The 24,014-nt window shown below is 47.6% G+C and overlaps 1 protein-coding gene across 6 annotated transcripts in view; it reads left to right on the forward strand.

The window, feature by feature from the left end:
* The window catches only part of rap1gap2a (RAP1 GTPase activating protein 2a), a 518,359-nt gene that overhangs the window by 284,433 nt on the left and 209,912 nt on the right, over window positions 1-24,014 (forward strand). Inside the window, exon 1 of one of the 6 annotated variants that reach the window (XM_084313638.1) lies at window positions 7,852-7,949. The exons of the other annotated variants lie outside the window; for them this stretch is intronic. The gene's annotated coding sequence lies outside the window, so the exon portion shown is untranslated. Of the gene's footprint in view, window positions 1-7,851; window positions 7,950-24,014 lie in introns of those variants that run through there. 6 annotated transcript variants of the gene reach the window in all.

Raw genomic sequence — 24,014 nt, forward strand, 5'->3', positions numbered from 1 at the left:
GCGAGTTCGCAGATGCTGTTGTTAGCTTCATAGCAACCTTAGCTGATAGTATCGTCCCCACAAAAAAGGCGAGGGTGCTCCCGAACCAGAAACCGTGGGTGGACAGTACTATCAGAGCAGCTCTGAAAACTCACACCACTGCTTACAACCTGGTCAGAGAGACAGGAAATATGGAGGAGTACAAGGCGACAGTCTATACTCTGCGCAAGGCTGTTAAACTTGCTAAGAGGACGTATGCTGACAAGATGGAGGCACAAATGGCACAGAATGACACAAGAGGCTTATGGCGGGGACTGCGGACGATAACTGACTACAAAGTCAGCGCCCCATCAATGGGGAGCGACGACGCCTCTCTCGCGGACCAGCTCAACTCCTTCTACGCACGGTTTGGTGCAAACAGTGGCGACGCTAGCTCACCGGCTAGTGACGTCACCGACGCGCCAGCTGTCGTGGAGGGGGGGGGGGGGGGCATCCGCGGGGGGCGGGGACGCCATCTCATTGATGGAACACAGTGTGAGAAGAGCATTTATGCGGGTGAACACCAGAAAGTCAGCTGGCTCAGATGGGATAACAGGACGCATACTTAAGTCCTGTGCTAACCAGCTAGCCCCTGTGTTCACCACCATATTTAATCTATCCCTGGCGGAATCCGTGGTACCTGCCTGCTTCAAGGTGTCTACTATTATCCCGGTACCAAAGAAATCCTCCCCAACAGGTCTCAATGACTACAGTCCGGTGGCACTCACCTCTGTGGCCATGAAATGTTTTGAGAGGCTGGTTAAGGATCACATTTGTGCCTCCCTCCCCAGTTATATGGACCCTATGCAATTTGCATACAGGCCAAACAGGTCCACTGATGATGCGGTCTCCCAAGTACTGCACAGCACCCTCTCTCACCTAGACCACCAGAAGGGGGGCTATGTGAGACTGTTGTTCATTGACTACAGCTCAGCGTTCAACACCATAGTCCCCACCAGACTGGTGGACAAGCTGATCGAGCTGGGTCTGAGCTCCGCTCTGAGCGCCTGGATACTGGACTTTCTGAGTGAAAGGCCCCAGGCGGGCAGGGTGGGGGGGTCAGACCTCCAACACCATCACCCTGAGAATCGGGTGCCCCCAGGGCTGTGTTCTGAGCCCCCTGCTGTATTCACTATACACACATGACTGTGTGGCCAAGTTCAGCTCCAACTCCATAGTGAAGTTTGCGGACGACACAGTGGTGGTGGGGCTGATCTCGGACAACGACGAGAAGGCCTACCGGGAGGAGGTTGAGGTACTGGAACGCTGGTGCCAGGACAACAGCCTGCTCCTGAACATTGGTAAAACCAAGGAGCTGATCGTGGATTTTAGGAGAACACAGCAGGGGACACACACACCACTGAGGATAAACAGGGCTACCGTGGACAGGGTAAGCAGCTGGGGGTCAAGTACCTGGGGGTCCACATCTCAGAGGATCTGACATGAACAACACACATAGACTCAGTCGTAAAAAAAGGCGAAGCAGCGCCTCTACCACCTGAGACAGTTAAGGAAGTTCAGAGTATCGGGGAAGATACTCCATATGTTGACAAACTGGAGACACAAATGGCACAAAACGACACAAGAGGATTATGGCAGGGACTGAAGACAATAACTGACTACAAAGTCAGCGCCCCCTCAATGGGGAGCGACGACGCCTCCCTCGCGGACAAGCTCAACTCTTTCTACGCTCGGTTTGGTGTAGACAGTGGCGCTGCTGGCTCTCCGGCTAGTGACGTCACTGGCGCGCTGGCTGTTGTGGAGGGGGGGGGGCAACCGCGGGGGGGCGGGGACGCTCTCTCGTTGTCGGAACACAGTGTGAGAAGAGCATTTATGCAGGTGAACACCAGGAAGGCTGCTGGCCCAGATGGTATAACAGGACGCATACTTAAGTCCTGTGCCAACCAGCTGGCCCCGGTGTTCACCGCCATATTTAATCAATCCCTGGCGGAGTCAGTGGTCCCGACTACCGCCCTGTAGCCCTCACCTCCATAGCCATGAAGTGCTTTGAGAAGCTAGTGAAGGGCTACATCTGTTCCTCCCTCCCCATCAACCTGGACCCTCTGCAATTTGCATATCGCCCCAACAGGTCCACGGAGGACGCCATAGCCCATGTGCTGCACACAGCAGCATCACATCTGGACAAGAGGCAGGGGAACTATGTGAGAATGCTGTTCATCGACTACAGCTCAGCATTCAATACCATAGTCCCCTCCAAACTCATAGCCAAGCTCAGGGACCTGGGCTTGAACTATGACCTGTGCCAGTGGGTCCTGGACTTCCTGACGGGCAGACCCCAGGTGGTAAGAGCCGGCAACTGCACCTCCTCATCCATCACGCTCAACATAGGGGCCCCCCAGGGCTGTGTTCTGAGCCCCCTCCTCTACTCCCTGTACACACATGACTGCGTAGCACAGCGGAACAACAACACCATCATCAAATTTGCTGATGACACAGTAGTGGTGGGCCTGATCTCTGCCAACGACGAAAGGGCCTACCTGGAAGAGGTAGAGAACCTGTCACAGTGGTGTCAGGAGAACTGCCTCTCCCTGAACGTCAGCAAAACAAAAGAGATGATTGTGGACTTCAGGAGGTCGGGGGTCAAGGACTACAGCCCCCTCAGCATCGACGGGGCACCAGTTGAGAGAGTGAACAGTTTCAAGTACCTCGGAGCCCACATATCCGAGGACTTGACATGGACCACACACATTGACAGTGTTGTGAAGAAGGCACGACAACGCCTCTACTTCCTCAGGCGCCTAAGGAAGTTCCAAGTCAGTCAGAAGATCCTTAGGAACTTCTACTCATGTACAATAGAGAGCATCCTGACCGGCAACATCACCTCCTGGTTTGGGAATAGCACTGCACAAGACCGTAGCAGACTACAAAGAGTGACACGTTCAGCCGAACGCACAATTAGAGGGGGGCTTCCCACCCTCCAGAACATTTACAACAAGCGGTGCAAGGGGAAGGCTAAGAGAATTATTAAGGACTCGAGCCACCCGAACAACTGCCTCTTTGAACTGCTGCCGTCAGGCAAGCGATACCGGAGTCTTATGGCGAGCACAGAAAGACTCAGAAGGAGCTTCTATCCCCAGGCCATCAGGCTGCTAAACGAAAAGAATCGCTAAACGAACAATAATCACTATGCAACAACCATCAAATGCACACAGCACACACACCCACACGCACACACTCACTCAAACAAACAACACACTGCAGCACCCACTCTCCACACTTTAGATCACACAAACACACTTACACTTTATATTTATTGATAAAGGATTTGCACTACAACTCGTACACCTACTGTGAATTGTACCTAAACTGCACCTCGTCCATTTATGCCTTGCACTATATTGTATTGTATATTAGTACACTGCACAGTATTGTATATTGTATGGTAACTACGTCTACGAACATTGTACATATGTCAAAACTGAACACTGTGACCTCTTTTTTTACTTCTAATTTTTACTATGTTTTTATTTCATACTTATCTTGTCATGCACAGTCTCTGGAGCGCAACAGTAAGAAGCATTTTGTACAAAAGTATTCTGTACTTCTGTATGACAACTATTAAAGAAACTTGAAACTTGAAACTTGAACTGCCTGCTTCAAGATGTCTACCATCATCCCTGTACCGAAGAAACCCTCCCCAACATGTCCAAATGACTACAGACCGGTGGCACTCACCTCTGTGGTCATGAAATGTTTCGAGAGGCTGGTCAAGGACCACATTTGTGCCTCCCTCCCCAGTGATATGGACCCTATGCAATTTGCATACAGGACAAACAGGTCCACTGACGACGCGGTCTCCCAGGTACTGCACAGCACCCTCTCTCACCTTGACCGTCAGAAGGGGGGCTATGTGAGACTGTTGTTCATTGACTACAGCTCAGCGTTCAACACCATAGTCCCCACCAGACTGGTGGACAAGCTGATCAAGCTGGGTCTGAGCTCCGCCCTGAGCGCCTGGGTACTGGAATTTCTGAGTGAAAGACCCCAGGCGGTCAGGGTGGGGGGTCAGACCTCCAACACCATCACCCTGAGCATCGGGTCCCCCCAGGGCTGTGTTCTGAGCCCCCTGCTGTACTCACTCTACACACACGATTGTGTGGCCAAGTTCAGCTCCAACTCCATAGTGAAGTTCGCAGACGACACGGTGGTGGTGGGGCTGATCTCGGACAACGACGAGAAGGCCAACCGGGAGGAGGTTGAGGTACTGGAACGCTGGTGCCAGGACAACAGCCTGCTCCTGAACATTGGTAAAACCAAGGAGCTGATCGTGGATTATAGGAGAGGACAGCAGGAGACACACACACCACTGATGATTAACGGGGCTACCGTGGACAGGGTGAGCAGCTTTAAGTACCTGGGGGTCCACATCTCAGAGGATCTGACATGGTCAACAAACATAGACACAGTAGTAAAGAAGGCGAAACAGCGCTTCTACCACCTGAGACAGTTCAGGAAGTTCAGAGTATCGGGGAAGATACTCCAGTCCTTCTACTCAGGAGCTGTAGAGAGCATCTTGACCGGAAACATCACTGCCTGGTATGGAAACAGCACGGCACAGGACAAGAAGGCCCTACAGAGAGTGGTGCGCTCAGCCGAGCGTACCACGGGTATTGCACTACCTCCCCTGCAGGTTCTATACAACAAGAGGTGCAAATCCAGAGCCTGCAGAATAATGAAAGACCCCCACCACCCCAATAACAGCCTGTTTCAGCTGCTGAGGTCAGGCAGACGCCTGCGAACCCCAGCTACTAGGACAGAGAGGCTTAGGCTCAGCTTCTTCCCCCAGGCCATCAGAGTCTTGAACAATGAACATTGAGTACCACAGAACACTGAACTATCCACACATAAGCACACATGAGCACACACACGACACGCACGCTGTGCACGCTCACACACTAGCAGACACTTTAACATGAGCGGGCACACACTCATGCCGCACACACCCACACTTATTGCCAAAAGGAAAGGCCACTTTAAATTAGTATTAGCAACAGTAACAGTGTATTGCACTACCAAAGCTACCTAGCATGTCCTATATGCTCTGTAAATAACTATGTACAAATACCGAGATGTCACACCATGTTACCTGTTACCTGTTACCTGTTATTGCACAATGTTTTTTGTATTGGATTCTATTATATGTTGTACCACTGTATTGCACATCGTTGCGGGCAAGACCACCCGCATTTCATTGTATACTCGTATGCCGTGACAAATAAAACTCTTGACTCTTGACTTGAGTCCTTCTACTCCGGAGCTGTAGAGAGCATCTTGACTGGAAACATCGCTGCCTGGTATGGAAACAGCACGGCACAGGACAAGAAGGCCCTACAGAGAGTGGTACGCTCAGCCGAGCCTACTACGGGTATTGCACTACCACCCCTGCAGGTCCTATATAACAAGAGGTGCAAATCCAGAGCCTGCAGAATAATGAAAGACCCTCACCACCCCAACAACAGCCTGTTCAAGCTGCTGAGGTCAAGCAAAAACCCTGCGAACACCAGCAACTACGACAGAGAGACTTCGGCTCAGCTTCTTCCCCCAGGCCATCAAAGCCTTGAACACTGAACTCTCCACACACAAGCACACATGAGCACACACACAACACACACACTGTACACGCTCACACACTAGCAGCCACTTTAACATGAGCACACACACACTCATGCTGCACACGCTCACACTTATGGTCACTTTACAAAAGGAAAGGTCACTTTAAAAATAGAATAGTATAACTTGAGATTGTATAATATAGCATTGTATAGCAGTGTACATAAAGACCCAGTGCCTCATCCGTAGCTAACAGTGTATTGCACGATCACAGGACCTAGCATGTCTTACCATGCTCTGTAAAAACTCATGTACATATACCGATATGCCCTACTTTGATTACTTGTATTATTGCACAATGTCGTTCTATTGGATTCTTATTATACTATTATTATTGTATTATGCACAATCGTTGTGGGCAAGACCCCCCGCATTTCACTGTATACTTGTATGCCGTGACAAATAAAACTCTTGATTTGACTTGACTTGAGTATTTGTATTGCTCACACACCTGTGTGTTCATGCAGCTGTATGATCTAGGCCACCGGTTTTCAAACTACGGGTAGGTGACATTTGTTGCGCATTGGCAACAAAAATAAACTTAAAAAAATCAAGAGAAAAACCGATGAGCCCAACCGAGATTGAGTTTTCTGTTTGTATTTGCCATGTCTCGACCCTTCATCAATGGAGGCCGACACAGTATTCCAATACACATCTCACTACATCCTGCGCATGTAAAATTGCGGAGACCACGTCTCGTCTTTTGTGTGTAACCTGGACACCAATGGATAGGTTTGTTGTCAGAAGCACGGAGAAAGAGAAGAAGCACGGATTTTCCTTGCAGACAAAAACAACCCATTGGCAGAGAAATGTGCTGATAATGAATAGCTGGCACAGCTGGCATATCTAGCCGAGATATTTGACCGCTTCAATGCGTTGAATCTGGGACTACAAGGTTGTGACACAGACCTGTCGGCATCAAAACGCTCGTTGTACAGGTGTCGCACAGAAATTTCAAAGGTACTCACAGCTGCACGAGGGTTTCGGACAGATAGACGTTTGAAAGCTTGCCTTTGCTATAAACATTTTAAATAATTTTTATAAACTTGTCAACACTGCTCAAAACGCTTTTCTTCCAGCTTTGGTTGCCTAGTGCACCTACGACAAGTGTTTTGATGCCGAACAGCGAGACAGACTTAATTGTAGGATTTTTACATCATTGTAGAAGGGACTCTGTGTATTAGTCACAGAGCGCGTTAGCTTGTCCAACGATGTTGCCGTGATTTACAGTCCCGAAAGGGGCTAAGACCTGTTTGGACTCAGAGCTAAAATGGAGAGCTGGATTAAGGAACTCTGTTTGTGGCACTCCACGATAAAAATTTGAAGGTATTTACTCAGCTTGATGGCTTTTTGGAGGAACAGAATGTTGCAAAGAATTATTTGAAGCCCATCATCTGTAGCCACATAGAAGGGCTCATTGAACAATATCAGAACTATTTAAGAGAGCACGGACAATGACGCAACAGGCCTCCTATTGTGCAGGAGGCGCAAATTGTTCTTTCGTGTGACGAGAAAGTCAAGTTCACTGGACAGGCCCTTGCAAAGTTCTATATATCAGTCCAGAATGAGTACCCAGTGTTGTGTAATGCTGTGCAGAGAAAGCTTGTCCCCTTCGCATCAACATACCTCTGTGAGGCCGGATTTTCGGCACCGACATTAATACAAAATAAATACAGATCTCGCCTCAGAGTAGAAGCGCATATCCGCCTCTTTCTCAGTACAATGCAGCCACGTATCATGGAACTGTTCAAATGTACAAGCACACCCTTCCCATTAATCAGTTTTTTTTATTCTTGAAAAGCGCATGTGAATGCATTTTCTTTTATTTTTTTATGTTCTGGCAACATATTTGGGCTAAATATGCCTCGTTTTATAAACGTGTATACAGAAACAATTCCATTGCTTTTGTTGATAATATTCATTAATTTCATTGATAACATAGTGCTGTAATAAAAGTTTCTAATAAGCACGATCAAGTTAAAAAACGTGTGCTTTTATTTTGATATTCCTTATTTCCACGTTGAAATTATGCAATACATTTGTGGGGTCGCCAAAAAAAATCCTAAATAAAATGGGGTTGTGGTATAAAAAAGTTTGAGAACCCCTGATCTAGGCCATCTTTTTTTGTCCCATCCCTCCATCCACCCTCCACCCGTCGGCCCGCCCATGTGGGTCTCTCCCCTATCTAGAGCGGGAGTCACCCATGGGGGCCGCAGGGTACAGAGTAGAGCTTGTCTTTCTGGAGTTTTTTTTTTATATAACCATCCAGCCATGCTTGGACAAGGCTAACGTTGACTGAGGTAGGCTACACTTGATTTTGGTCTAGAGTCTCACATAACATATTTTATGTTGTTTTTTATTGCCCTTATGTATCCTGTTTATTGATGTCACTGCTGCAAGCCGAGGGGCCAGGGGCAGAATAATTCCACTCCTTTGTGCTTGTAGGAAGTAACAATGTGATGTGACAATAAAAGATCTAAATCTGAATCTGAATATCGTAAACGGAAGAATACTGTCCCCGGCCTTGATGCTTTGTTATAGTACTGTCCTGTTTAGCACCCGGGGACTATTACGGGTCGACAGCGAGGACCTGTCTGTCTGGCTCAGGAGCAACCGTGAACAGAATATATATAACTCTTATCACAGGACAGTTGGACCAGGTCCCAGACACTCTGTTTTACACTTCATTAATTCAGGCAGTATAGTTTAGCTTCCCCCCCTCTCCCTCTCTCTCTCTCTCTTCTCCTCTCTCTCTCTCATCTCTCTCTCTCTCATCTCTCTCTCTCTCTCTTCTCTCTCTCTCTCTCTCTCTCTCTCTCTCTCTCTCTCTCTCTCTCCCCAGACCTAAAATTTTAACAAAGTGCAGCAATTTTAGGAATAATATATATATATATAGTGCAAAGGACCTTTTGTAAACTCAAGCACTTTCGAGGTAAAAGTAAAACACAGTATTTTCAAGTACATTCCAGAACAGTTGACCATTGAAAGAAAAAACTCTCTGATCTCAATTCTCTTATTTTATTTCTTTTATGAACAAACCAGGACTAAGAAAAAAAGTTATTTGCAAAATACAATTTACAAAATACAAATTTCTAAATTAATGCGATAAAGTCCCAGCCTACTATTTATCTAAATATATATATATATATATATATATATTTTTTTTTTTTTTTTTTTTTTACCGTTACGCATATAGACTGCCCTTCCCAACTGAAAAATGTCAGGATAGAATCTAAATATTAGGTAAAGAGAGAGAGATGCCCCATATTCCATTGCAGTTTGCATGGCCGTCCTCACGTGCCTCTTCCGCGGACCTATATATTTTATGAATAGCGTGGGTGGTGATGATGATGATAATGATGATGATGATGATGATGATGATGATGATGATGATGATGATGATGATGATGATGATGATGATGATGATGATAGAAACCGCTGTGGCGCATACAGTTAAATGTCTGGTATTACACTCATTGAGGGACACGAAGAAGTCAAGTCTGATGGGATTTGGGAATCTCAAATACAAATCGGGATTGGAACAAAAAATGCATTTATATTAAACAATACAAAATATACAGCACTTCTTGGGGTCTGTAGGGTAAGCACTTATTCCCTCCCCCCTATGTCAGGCAGTGTTTGTGTGTCTGTCCTTTCCCTCTAATCTGCCTCCAGCCTGTAGCCAGGGTTGCCGTTGGAGATAAGAGACTGAGATGTTGTTACTGAGGCTTGACTGAGAAGAACGAGAGAGAGGGAAAGAAAGAGAGAGAGATTATATATTTTAGTTATTACATGCCGCACACACCCACAGTTATTACAAGGGGCTGTGAGCAAGAATGAGACAGATGAAAGGATGGGATAGAGCAGAGGAGGAGAGACAACAGAGGATTAGCAGACATAGTGAGAGCGTGAGACAACTGAGAGAAGACCGACGGACGGACAGACAGAACGACAAACAGATGGATGGACATACTTACTGTATAGACAAGCAGAGAGACAGGCAGACATTTGGGCTGACCGCCAGGCAGAAAGACAGTTGTCCGTCTGAGCTAAGGTCTGGTTCTTATATCTGGTCTGGTCTCTGTGGGGGGCATCTGACTGCTTGAACCAAACTGCAGGAAGCCACTTAAAGACTGTTGGCACTCCAGGCTGCAACAACATTTAGGCTGCGGTTACACTAAAGGAAAACGATAACGTTTCATTTTCACTTTTCAGAACGTTGCGTTATGGCAGTCAGGTTAGACGTCGTTTGTCTCCTGTATGCGCGGAAAGGTATTTGTTGCGTGCAGGGCAGCCTGTGAGAAATGCGAGGCCCTGTGCGAGATTTAAACGCGAGCCCCCCCCCCCCCCCCCCCCCCCCCCCCCCAAAAGGAAAAAAAAAATATATATATATATATATATATTTTTTTTTTTTTTTTTTTTCATACAGTCAACATATTCTTAAATAATAGCGCTGCCCGAGGCTGGGCATGATACAGACAGTCAACATATAGCAAGAGAGAGAGCGAGAGAGAGCTCCTGTTCTACAGTCAATATACAGTGTACAGAGAGAGAGAGAGAGAGAGAGAGAGAGAGAGAGAGAGAGAGAAGAGAGAGAGAGAGAGAGAGAGAGAGAGAGAGACACATTGGAAAGAAATTGAAATGCTATTTGGCCCTAAACAGAGAGTACACAGTGGCAGAATACCTGAGCACTGTGACTGAAGATCCTTGACTAGGTACAGACTCAGCGAGCACAGCCTAGCCATCGAGAAAGGCCGCCATAGGCAGACTGTGTGTGTTAGAAAGAGAGAGAGAGAGAGAGAGAGAGAGAGAGAGAGAGAGAGAGAGAGAGAGCATGTGTGTTTGTCGTGTGTGTGTGTGTTAGAGAGAGAGCATGTATGAGAGAGATAAGCAAAGATGAGCCCCTAAGGATCTTCAACTTTTAACCCTTGTGTACCCCTGGTCCCTTTTTCTACTTTTTTGAAATATTTTGAGTGTGTGTGTGAGCACAGCGGTGTCTGTGTTTATTATTATTTCATGAAATTGGGTAAATATCTTAATTTTACATATATGTTCATTGTCTTAAAAGCTTATAACATGAAACACTCTAGAAAAATAGTTACAGTATTTACTGCCTTGTTTACCCCTGGTCCCTTTTTCTACTCTCCGCCCGCTCTCATGTTAAAACGGCATTTTTAACCATTTTTAAATATGCTCTCATTCGTTCAATTCTCGATATATCTACCAAACATTTGCATATTCCACGAGCTAAGGACCCCGTCTAGGTCAGGATGTGCTGTTACCGATGTAAAACACATGGTGGCGTAATCGCTCTACGGATAACTTTGCCACAATTCAAGGGAGGTGAGATACGCTGTACCAGGCTGTCCCGGGCTTCAGTGATTGAAACGCCGGAGACATCGTTTGGGGTGGTGGGGGGGGGGGGCGAGTGGATTTTCTGAGACAGAACCAGAGACGAACCGGACCGCGCAGTCGACAGCGCGCCATACACCGAAATACAAGCCCCCCATCGCCGGCGCGCGCCAACGAGGAAGTGTCATGCACGGAGCAGGTCTGGTTCTCTTCCCAACAGCGAGGCGAGTCCAAGATTTCTGCCGCAGAACAACTTGGAACCGCCCGCACCAGATTTGGGTAAGTTGAGCGCTTAGTAACGTTTTGCCTCAAAGCCGTTTCTGGCCGAACTAGTCATTGAATCTTTAATATTTTTTTTGATTCGTATTCAGAGGTATTTCGTTGAGATATTTCTAAATGTAATGTATTAAAAAGAAATATGCGAAATATGGTAAAAAACAACATTTATCCGTTTTTTCGATGAAAAAACATGTTGTATCAAACAAACACAGGTTTGAGTGGTTATAATTCATAAATATGAGTAATCTGTTGAGAGAGATATTGAGATTATGCTATTACTGTTAATCATGGGTAGATTTTTTTTTAATAGTAAACAGTTAAAATTATATGGCTTTAAACATGATGTATCATTTCATCTCTTAAGCCCAGTGAGCTCCACCATTGCTAGGGATGCACAATTAATGGAAGAACAAAACAGAAGGAAAAGATAACTTCACAAAGGCAACATGAATATACATAGATCCAAAAGGACAAAGATCAACACTTAAATCCAAAGAGAAGAGGGTCTATACCAGAGAAAACAAAGCAGCAAGGAGCCAATGGCCGACATCAGCTAAATAGGCTAGCCAGGTACTGACACCAGGCCACACACAGCTTTGGCCAACGGCCCAACGCTACCCAAGCTACACAAACGACCAAGACAATTCACACACAGCACATGTCGTATCTCCAAATGTTGTGAAGTAACATATGTTTTGCCTGGAAAAAAACATCGTTATTAACAAAACATTCGGGAGGGGAAGGAAGGAAGAGTGGGGTAATGTCATGACATTTTCATTCATCTTACCTGCACCAAGGAACGCAGGGCGAAAGGCCGCAACACAGGTCTCCACGTTGACGAAAGGCCTCTCGCTGGCGGGACAAAAAGAAGCTATGGCCGGAGCCTTGTCATGGTGCAGGCCCGACTACATCTTCTGTCAAAGATGATGTTGTAGTCAGAGTGCCAGAACCCCCTGCTATTCTCACGGCTAATGTCAATGGTCGTAGCACAAGCTAACAGCTAACTCTAGGCTAACTGATAGCATCAAACTAACGTTCCCAGCCGAGCGCAGCCGGCAGCTAACGTCGTAGCTAAACAGCTAACTGGCTAACAGTTAGCTCAACCCGGCTATCGCTAACCATTAGCTAACGCAGAAGCAAGCTATGCGGCTACCACTGAAAAACTGTACAACGTGAGAAAAGCAATACAGGTGCTGACACCAGGCCACACACCGTTAGCTACTAGTACTACAACAGCTAGTCGGCCAATTTGGCTCCAGAGAGAGAGAGAGAGAGAGAGATATCCACGGCGGGAATAGAATAGAGTGCATTAAAAACTCACCAAACGTCCAAGAGGATGGAGACAACCGCGTGGAGTTGACGAAGTTCATCTGCCGAACGACCATCCTCTTCATCTTGGCTGCACGCGCTGTCTCTAGGTTAGCTAACGCTAGTTAGCCTTTAGCTAAGCTAGCTACTAGCCGACATCATCATGGCTATATCCCGACTGAACCACACTTAATATTATAACGTAGCTAAAGCTAACTAGCTGTCCCTGTCTTTAGCCGGGATGGCTAGCCTGACTGAACTGTCTAACATGCAACAACTTTCATCTTCAGTCCATCTGCCGAACGATGTCCTCTTCATCTTGGCTGGCATAACCTCCAATGCTGCATGCGCGAAATAGTCAGACGCTAGTGATGGGTCGGTCATGAGCGACTCGTTCATAAGAGCCGATTCATTGCCGTGAGCGTGAGTCGAATCGCTCACGTCTGGCAATGAGTCGGTTCACGCCCCCCGGCACGCACACAGACACACACAATGAACTCAACAGACCTGGCTGTAACCCCTCCCCTCATTGAAACCAATTCTGCTGCCTGCAGAGCCTCAGAGCCATGAACGTGTCTAATGTGAAATATATAAGCATATAAGCAAAACTAGATTTTAGGTCTGTGATGAAAAAGGGCCTCGCGGGAAGGGGGGCCTCGCAAAAAATATAAAATAAATAATGTTTTTTTTTTTTTTTTTTTTTTGAGGCGGCCCTGGTTGCGTGCACAAGCCAGACAGAGAGCGATAGCACGTGCGTTGTCTTCGTTTTGTTCTCTCCGCCATGATAATAATAATAATAATGAGCGCAGAGCTCGGTCTGTGTCCTCAGCGCTTGGGTACACTTTACGAAAGTCGATGCCGACAACGCACGTTGCCACAAGTGCAATAAAACATTTGCAAGTATGGGTGGCAATACAAGCAATTTGTCAAAACATCTGTTGTCAAAACATAACATTAGTCTCCAGAAATGCGCCGTTTTCTACTGCTTTGCTCGCAGTGTTCCATCTCCATGCACGTCCGCTGCAGGTAAGCCAAGATAATACGGAGTTAGCTAGGCTAATAACGAATGATTACGAATAGGCTAATAAATAAAATATAATTGTTTAGCTACAAATATATTTGAAAGATGACAGCCCACGCCTCCTCCCTCTCCCTCCACCACCAGCCTCCCAGCCAAGCCAAGTCCCTTCACTCTAGCAGCTAGGAGGGGGGCGTACTAGCGTAGGTCAGTGGCCAATCAGAGCGCAAAACGGGAACCCGGAAACACGAATGCGTTAGTAAAAGCATAGACGCGGCCTGTAGAGGCCAACGACGCCGCAGCATCGAGACCCCACCAGGTGGTCACTAGTGACACCACCCCCCACATCGCCAGCATATCGGACAGGGCCCATCCAAGAGCAGGCCCTTCCCCCCTACAGCACGCCGCCCGAAGCACTCAAGAAGCTACACCCACAGCGGGACCAGGCAGCGCACCGGGGAGACAACCCCCAAAGAGGTTGATCCCTCAATCCAGGTAACAGGTCAAAAAGACTCGACCTGAGCCTGGACCACTGCGGACTAGACAGGCGCCAAAGGGGTCTGCTGAAAAACAGCACGCCGGCGGAAGGGGCGTACGGTATGCTGTGCACCATGTCGCGGCCTCCACAAAAAACCCCGACCCTCTAGAGGGGCAGAGGCAGAGAAGGCAGACACGATTGGCAGACGTCATGAAAGGTGCAGGGGCACACTCGCAGGCAGACAGGGTCAAGCCCGGCCTAACCCGAGAGTCAACTCCGCTATCAACACACCTGGAAACCAACCACCACCCAACAGGAGGCGGTTGTTCCTATAACCCCCCCAAGAAAAAACTCCAAAACACAACTGCGGGTATAGACTGGCTATACAGCAGTACAAGTGTTTCAGTTCTCAAGAAGGGGTTAACCCAGGCCAACAGGTCGACGAGAACGAGTCCGGACCTGGGCCCGGCAGACCGGGACGTACACAGGGATGCCAGAGGGGTACAAGAACCACCTCGACAGCCCCCTCTCAGCCCCGCCAAACAGTAGAAGAGAGGGGCGAAAAAAGAATGGAGAAGGACCAGGCTCCTTTAGCACAGCGCAAGGTACAACACAATATGGACCAAGCAACAGTGAAGGATAACACGCAGTGACATAACCACGAACACCTCCATAACATCAAACCCTGCAACGCCCGGGCCGACCCGGCATTTTCCCCCCGAAAAAGCACAAGTCCCTCAGGGTACCAGAACAGCAGATCTGCGTCCCAGCGGGCAACGGGTTAACTGACCTGGTCCGGCGCGACCAGAACCAGTCCTGTGTCCTAATCACGTCGTCATCTCCAGTCCCAGGAGGGGGGTAGGTACGCATGTCGATCTAAAACATCACAGAGGGCGCCACCAAGCCGCGCCCGGTGGCCCACCCCAAAGGCGTGAGACCCCTCCGCCAATGCTTTGATCTATTCCGTTATCTCCCCCCAGAGATGAACGAGAATTCATCAAGACTAACCTAGTACACTGGCACTTGGAAGAGACAAAACTCCATCCCAGTTGCCCCATAAAAACGCTGTTTCAATGATGAGCAACCAAGGCGCGCAAGCCCATGCGTGGTTCCACACAGAAGCACCCAGGGCCAGCACTATGTACACGTCGAGACCCAAAACATATCAATGGTAATCCTAACAAGAACCCAGATAACGTTCCCTCCAAGCCGCCTGGGAGAGCGGCAGGAAGCCGGCCAAGACACAGATATGGGTCCCATTGATGCACCCGAGGGAAAACACCCCTGTCAACCCTGCCCTATAAAAGAGAGGAGACAGGGAACCCCCAGAGAGAGACTTCCCACGTGAGTAATAATTGAAAAGATATATGCAACATTGAGCTATGTGTCCAAAAAGATTCATGTAACAATTGGACTAAGACTCTCTGAGGAGGAGGCTCTAAAACTCTTGAGGAGGCTCCCTCACTGAGAGGGAGGTTCTGAAACTCACCAAGGAGGCTCTGAAACACCCTGAGGAGGAGGCTCTGAAACTCCCTGAGGAGGAGGCTCTGACCCAATATACACTACTAGTAGGGAGCAGAGCAGAAGAACAAATTGTATCAACTGCATTGCATCACCTACCAAGCTCAAGACACATACAACAGAGCAGAACTTCTTTTTAAGATCCCACGCACCGCATAACTCACCTTGACAATAACAGAGGTCCACAACATGGAGCCTGAAAAGAACTCACGGAAGTCTCACAACCAATAGAAACGCGCCCAGTGACGTACTCTATGACGGGGGGAATTCCGTGACCCACCGCCCAAATATGGCGTGGGACCAGGAAACTCCCTTCCCCTCCCCCCTCCCTACCCTGTGACGCGCTGACCCAGCAACGTGACAGGAAGCCCGAAGGACAGGAGGTCCAACCCCCTGACCAATCAGAAAAAAGGGGAGGGAGGGTTTATCAGTTCACCCCCTCATGACCCCTCACCGCTGATTAGATGCAATGACAAAGCAGAGCCATGACACCAGTCATAGCGTGCTACATGAAGCGCATGTATACCTGTCAAGGTAACAGCTTCACATAGGCTCATGTGCAAACCTGCCACCTGAATTTTTACACCTTTTCCTAAAGGAAGAAAAAACACAGACCAAGAGAGGGCCAAGGGCCCTGGTACAAGAGCTTACACATGTAACTTATGTAGGCCAACACCTAACCCAGTTGTGGATCTTAAAGACACACACAACCGTCCATCACAACAAAAAAGGGCGAAAGTACACTCTCACTACCGTAAGAGGAACGCCGTTTTTCATGACGAGAGAAGACACAAGTCCTTGATTAAGTACTGGTCACAGGCCTTGCTAAGTCCACATGACAGCGACCAAACAATTTTCAGAAAAAAATTGCCTCTCTAAGCAACAGCACAACCCCAGCAGAAGCTGAGGGGTTACAAACTAAATCATGTTTGAGGGGAGGGGGGGGGGGGTCCCAGGGGAAAACCGGGGAAACCCACCCCTCACCATCTTACCCCTGATACGACGCCAATGTGTAGGGTAAGCTTTACATCATGCACGCCAGCACAGCCGAAGACCTTGTTTGAACAGGTACAGCCCTGTTCATGTGTGAAAAAAACTTGCCACCTGTTATTGTCATCACAAGCTGAGAGAGGGACTCATCCCTCGATCACATGCCACTATGCACAGCATTGTAGGGTAACTCAGCCAGTTGTGGGCTCAGCCACGTTGTCTAGCGTGAACACACACAACTTCTCATCATACAACAAAAACCCAGTTCATTTTTACTCACGTAAAAAACAACGCTGTTTCTAGGTACAGAGAAAAGCACAAGCTTTGGCCAGCGGTACCCAAGCTATACAAGCGACCAAGACAATTCACACGCAGCACATGTCGTATCTCCAAATGTAGTGAAGCAACATACGTTTTGGAAAAAACATCGTTATTAACAAAACATTCGGGAGGGGAAGGAAGGAAGAGTGGGGTAATGTCCAATGGACACCTTATCGGCACCAACGAACGCAGGATGGAAAGGCCGCACCACAGGCTGGTCTCCACGTTGACGAAAGGCCTCTCGCTGGCGGGGCAAAAAAGCAGCTATGGCCGGAGCCTCGCTCCGGCGAGACGCCCCCCTCCTGCAGCTGGTCATGGTGCAGGCCCGACTACATCTTCTGTCAAAGATGACGTCGTAGTCAGAGTGCTAAGGCCTGCTATTCTCACGGCTAATGTTCAACGGTTGTAGCACAAGCTAACAGCTAACTCTAGGCTAACTGATAGCATCAAGCTAACGTTCCCAGCCGAGCGAACTTACGGGCAGCTAACGCCATAGCTAAACAGCTAACTGGCTAACAGTTAGCTCAACCCAGCTAAGAAGCAAGCTAAACGGCTACCACTGAACAATAATACAACGTGAGAAAGCAATATAGGCCAACACTTCAGACAGCCGCTGTCTGTCCCTCTTCTCATCCGAAGAGAGAAGAGAAAAAGAAGGCAACACATCCCTCTTTAGAACAGTGTTTACCAGACACAGCGGTGTCGGCAACAAGTCCCTCGCGGACTATAGCCGACTTGAGCATGGAGATATTCTCATAATGAAACACCAAGCTCACCTCCCTCGCGCCGGGTGTTTTTCATCTTGAAAAGCGGGGCCAGCACGTGACAGAGGGGATCCGTTTGTCAAGAGACCCGGGTAATTGAACTGCACGGTCCCAGGTAAACAAAGCTCCCGATGAGGAGCTCATGTTAACGTGGGCATCAAACCAGAACCCTCTCCACGCCGCTAGAGGCAGCGAAAAAAGGATACCAGCCTGGGGCAGGATCTTCGTAAACTGTGTAGTTGTTCCCCCCACAACCAACACACCTGGCGCCCGCATTGCAAACACATCACCCGCCCCAGAGAGGCCGTCAGCCCCCACACAGCCGACCGCCTCTCAAGCAACGTGTCCAACTGCAGAGGCGGAGGTAATGCCGGCGGAGATTGCTCAGCGACGCGAGCCCCTAATACGAAGCTCCAGTGGAGATCAGAATGATCATCATCTTCTAGACACTCCGGTGGCGAAGACATTATCGCTGTATTTCCTCGAAAAATAGTGAGAGAGAAAACAAAGATATAATGTCAACGCAGCTCCTTCTCTTCAACGTAGCTCCTTTCCAACTATTTTACACTAAACTCAAGTGGTGTATACAGACACTCGCCGTGGTGAAAATAAGGAAGGAGCTGTTAGTATGGCCACACCCCTGCTTATGTAGAGGAGCGGATGGGGGTGTGGCCAGGCGGATGGGTGTGTATAGGTACATGTGGAGAATTTATTCAGTATATAGACTGATATTGGATATATTCCAGTAGACAGCGCAGAGCGCAAGCCATACGATATATAACCCTCTTAAAGGGGAACTATCTTATAAATGACCTTTTCCAGTGTTTAGGGTTATTTTCTAGCTATGTGGACTTATAGTAATAGGATCTATGTCTCTAATTCTCAATTTGGCACATTCTTTCAATTCTCCTCTCACAATAATGTCCCTCCCTCAAGTGAGTCATCTGAAAATTAGCGTATTCGGGACGTCAGGTGGTGCGTATTTGCATAATAACACCCGCCCCCCTCTAGCTGCCAGCCGAGCCTAGAGCGAGAGAACTGTAAACACTCTCCTTCTCCCTCTCGAGGAAGTCCACCACCGCGCTGCGCCACAGACAACTCATGCTCCCGAACCGAGAGAGAGAGAACTGTAAACACTCTGCGTGTCCTCCCGGCTCCCTCTCCCTCTCGAGGAAGTCCACCACCGCGCTGCGCCACAGACAGCTCATGCTCCCGAACCGAGAGAGAGAGAACTGTAAACACTCTGCGTGTCCTCCCGGGAGAGGGAGCCGGGAGGACACGCAGAGTGTTTACACTTTTTTTTCTCTCTCTCTCTCTCTCTCTCTCTCTCTCTCTCTCTCTCTCTCTCTCTCTCTCTCTCTCTCTCTCTCTCTCTCTCTCTCTCTCTCTCTCTCTCTCTCTCTCTCTCGACTGACTGTCACTCTCTCTCTGTGGACTGACTGTCACTCAAAGTGCTTATGGGCGGAGCCAGGCCATAACAGCCTGATTTCTTGAGGCTGAAAAATGATGGATTTGAGTACTTGATTAGTCTAATCTGGCCGTCGCTTATCAATGACTTGTTAGCAGTCAACATTGTCGAAACGGATTGTTTTTTAATCGGTTAATTTTGTTTTATAGCATTTTGAAAATCGCTAGTTTTTTGAAAGTTTCAGGAAAATATAAAGATTCCGTGATAAACAGCCTTTACTGGAATATTCTGGAATACACAAAAAACGTTGTCATTTTTCGGCCTATTTATGAATCGTTTTCAAATAAATGCTAGATTATCGATAGTATATGTGTACTTATGCATGTCCTTATGTACTTGTGTACTTATGCACACACACACACACATTCACACACATAGGGCAAACGCTGATATCTCTGTGAAAACAGCTCTGATTATCCCAAGACTGGTAAAATAGATTCCTTACCTCAGATCAGATGTTTCCCAAAAAGATTATTCCAATTCCTGATCGCCATTCCAAATATCGATCGCGTTTATTGATCCAACGCTGCGAAAACTGGAAATATTTATTCCACGCTGTTCTGATAGTCCACAATGAGTCCGATGGGCTCGGATTACTTGCCTGAGAAGTAAAATGTGGATTCCGGATTTTTCTTTTCTCATCAATTTTCATTGAGTCCATTCCAAAAGGGTGCATTACCATCCGGGAGACGATAGGGGGCGGTATTTTCCCAATGGAGCTCAGAGAGAGTTTGCAACACTGATGTGATACTAGATTGATGAAATATGAATTCAAATCGCTAATAAAAAAAAAACGCTATATCGCGTCGTTGGCAATAAACAGTCGGCATGAACAAACGACATGTAGTGTTGTTGGCATTGAAAGTGTTAAATTCCCGTCTTTAGATAATAGCCGAGGAACTTTTAGTTTTGACAGGATAACCGTGATGTCATTGATTACTGTCAGGTGCGGCAGGGTGACAGCATTTGTTTAGAAAGAAAATAACGCAGTTATATAGCGTACTTGCATCGCGTCCCGCTCTTAAGCCATACCGAGATATACCTCATCTCATGTACCTATTGTACTCCATTAACGAATAAACCCAAAATACACCCCTCTACTGCCAGGCCCCGCCCCTTAGTGGCGTGCTACATAGGACTGGGCATGGCCACCACTCACTCTTTCTCTAATTTCGTTTCCATCATAGCGGATGCAAGTCGCCCTATGCAACTAGTGATTTGAAAAGTTTAGATAATATTGGGTACTTACGGAGATTTGCTTACCCCTGGAATCTTCGGGGTATGTTCCAACGACACGTCGGGTCTATTCTGATGTTCCCTCGTCTTGTGGCAGCAGATCGGGGAACAGCGTGCAAGGTTGGCTATCGAGCCGGCTCGCACACAGGTGAGCCCTGTGTCATCAGGCATTGATGCTAGTGTTAGTAATGCTGGGTTGTTTTGTTACACAACCATGTTGTGTGTCGGCGCCAGGGGCGGGATGGTTTGGTGAACGTTCCACTGAAGTGGACGGGTTCCAAGCGATCCTGGAGCGTGCTGCTAAACACTAATGCTAACGCTAAATGCTAATGCTAATGCTAAATGCTAACACTACTGCTGACATGCTGGGCACTGTTTTAATGTTCCCCGCCGTGGGATGTTGCCGCTTTTCCCTCCTCTTAAACCGGTTCATTGATGAAGGTCAGTCGGTAGCTAATGTGGGGGGTTTTGCTGAGTCCTATATTTCCCTTTACGGGTAAATGGGTTGACAACAGGGTGCAGGGCGGGTGTGCCGTGGCTAGGTATCCTAGCCAGGTAGCATCGATCCTGTGCCTCGGCGGGGCTGGACGGTGCCCCACCCGGGAGCCGATGCTTGAGAGCGAGTCGACCCAGCAGGTGGCAGTAGAGCTATACTGCTGCAGGATGGAATTTAGCGGTGGCCAGTGTTGTGGCTCAGCTGACTGTTTTCTGTCCACATTAGGGTCGAACGCTATGCTATAGTGGGGCTACTGTTTTTGTTCTGTCTCTCTGCTACGGGAATGTCTGTCTACATTACATTTTACATTTAGTCATTTAGCTGACGCTTTTATCCAAAGCGACTTACAAGTTCTGTACGACAAGCCATCAGGAAGGGCACAACTCTATCAGCTGAGCAACAATGTTCATCAAAGTGTTGAGTGCTACAGTGTAGGTTAGTTTATTAGGACAAGTGCATGACAGTACAGTTAGTTAGGGTTAGATTATTTTTTTTTATTTATTTTTTTTAATTCAGATAATGGTTGAAGAAGTGCGTCTTTAGTCGACGGCGAAAGATTGGACGTGATTCGGCTGTCCTAACTGGGGTGGGTAGTTCATTCCACCATTGTGGGGCAAGGACTGAGGTTCCTTGCGGACCTGCGCCACATGGCGGCGGGTGCGTTGGGAGTGTCATCACATATGGCTACGGCAGTACCATATGTCGAGGTGGATGGAGAGAACGCTGAGGCGGGGACTTGTATTTAAAACACAACCCCACCCGTTTTCGGGTTTGGTACAGACCCTATTGTCAGGGTCACCAGCAGTGACAGCTCTGGTCGACGAGATCTGATCTCTGTGGACGAAGCAAGCCATCGTCGTGGCGTTTTCCTCCCGGTGTTCTCTGGTGCCTGAGAAATCGGGAGGGGGGGGGGGGTGTCAGACCCATGTTGGACCATGGGAAGGTTCGGTATTTTTGGGATCGTCTCCTACCTGTTGAACACTGTCAGGTGGGGGTCTGGTTCTCCTCCATAGACCTGTAGGATGCGTGTACGCATTCCCGATCTTCCGTCCTAGGGCTTACCTACAGGGTTAGCGTATGGGTACCAGGGGCTGCCGTTCGGTTTTTCTCTGGCTCCCCGCATCTTCACCAAGTGCGTGGAGGCCGCACTGGGGCCTCTGCGTCGTCAGGGGTTACGAAGTGTATTCTGCCCTGCCGACATTCTAGTCCTTGGCGGTCGAGGTGGATCGTCAGGTCTCATGCCAGGCAGGGTTCCTACCAGCCTGGGGTTGCTGTAGACTGGAAGTGGAGTACTCCTCTTCCCAGTCAACGGGTGGAGTGCTATGGGCATCCCTCTCAGAGCGTGTTGCGACACGCTCGATACGACGTCAGTGTCGTATATCGACAGACAGGGAGGAGTACGCTCCCCCCGTCTGCACCGGGCGGCGGGCGGCTGGCTATGGGCGTCCTCCATCTGCGCGGCCTGAGGGCTCCCCACATCCCCGGCAGGGTGAATGTGGGTACAGGTGTAATGTCGCGGGGCGGTCCTCATCCTGACGGGTGGGGATTACGTCCGGACATACAGATGTGGGACTGGAAAACGAGGCGTCTACCGCCGGTAGCAAGCTAGATGACGCTAGATGACGTCTTTTTAAGCTGCTCTGCCTGGTTCAACCAGTAGGGGGAGTCGAGTTACACGGTGGAGAGAGGGAGCTATTCTACAATCTGTGTGTGTGTGTGTGTGTGCATGCGACACTAGTCTTGGACATATTATTTTGCAATGTAATGCTTTTCTGTAGATTATTTGACTGTCATTGGTACAGTAATGGTGTGGTATTTTCGATTAACGTGCGTTTTTTATGGATAATCATCTAGATACTCAGATACAGTGCAGTATTATTCTTTACGAGACAACCCATACGTGCTGGCACCGAAGACCCGCCCTACTCTGCCTCTGATTCGCAGAATGTGGCTCTAGTTAGGCTCTGGTTGGGGGAAATGTAACTGGCCCGTCGATTATTGTGATCAGGCTGTCCTGTGGATTTCAGCTGTCGCTGTACTGAATTTACTGGTAAATTAACTTCGGTTTAACGTTAGTTTGTTTACTACAGTTATGTAGTCAACTAAGGTAACGTTACAGTAGCAACTGCTCAAATAAAGCTGTATCCACATTGCTGTCAAGTTAACGTTATGGTCTCTCGAAAATTGAATGCGACCTCAAGGCTTTTCAACACTGGCCGCGTAATATTAGTTAACGTTCATTTAGCAGGATGTAATGTGTAACGTTTAATCAACGTGAAATGGCCCTGAATACATCATATAATGTGTTTCCCAGCTGCTTATATTGTAAGTGTATGCCCAAAAATATATATCACTGAATTGAAAATGGGGGACCCTGATGTAAACAAGACTAAAGTCTTTCTCTGGTCTGTGCATCCCCTTAACAATTGTGTGTATTGAGCTGTACTGTATTGTACTCATTCTGCAATCTGTTAATGACATTTACATATCTGTAGATACTATATCTATATCTGTACATCCCTTACCTACTCTTACTAGTTACGCTGCTGGCCAGTATGACTTACTACCATATAGTGTCTTTATACCTGTATCACTGTACATATTAATACTATCTATATCTGTACATATCTCTTACCTACTCTTACTAGTTACACTGCTGGTCAGTATGACTTACTACCATAGTGTCTTCATACCTGTATCACTGTACATATTAATACTATATCTATATCTGTACATATCTCTTACCTACTCTTACTAGTTACACTGCTGGCCAGTATGACTTACTACCATAGTGTCTTTATACCTGTATCACTGTACATATTAATACTATCTATATCTGTACATATATCTTACCTACTCTTACTAGTTACACTGCTGGTCAGTATGACTTACTACCATAGTGTCTTTATACCTGTATCACTGTACATATTAATACTATATCTATATCTGTACATATCTCTTACCTACTCTTACTAGTTACACTGCTGGTCAGTATGACTTACTACCATAGTGTCTTTATACCTGTATCACTGTACATATTAATACTATAACTATATCTGTACATATCTCTTACCTACTCTTACTAGTTACACTGCTGGCCAGTATGACTTACTACCATAGTGTCTTTATACCTG

Source organism: Notolepis coatsorum (genome assembly GCF_963971535.1).
Source record: "Notolepis coatsorum genome assembly, chromosome: 1".
Classification (NCBI taxonomy): Eukaryota; Metazoa; Chordata; class Actinopteri; order Aulopiformes; family Paralepididae; genus Notolepis; species Notolepis coatsorum.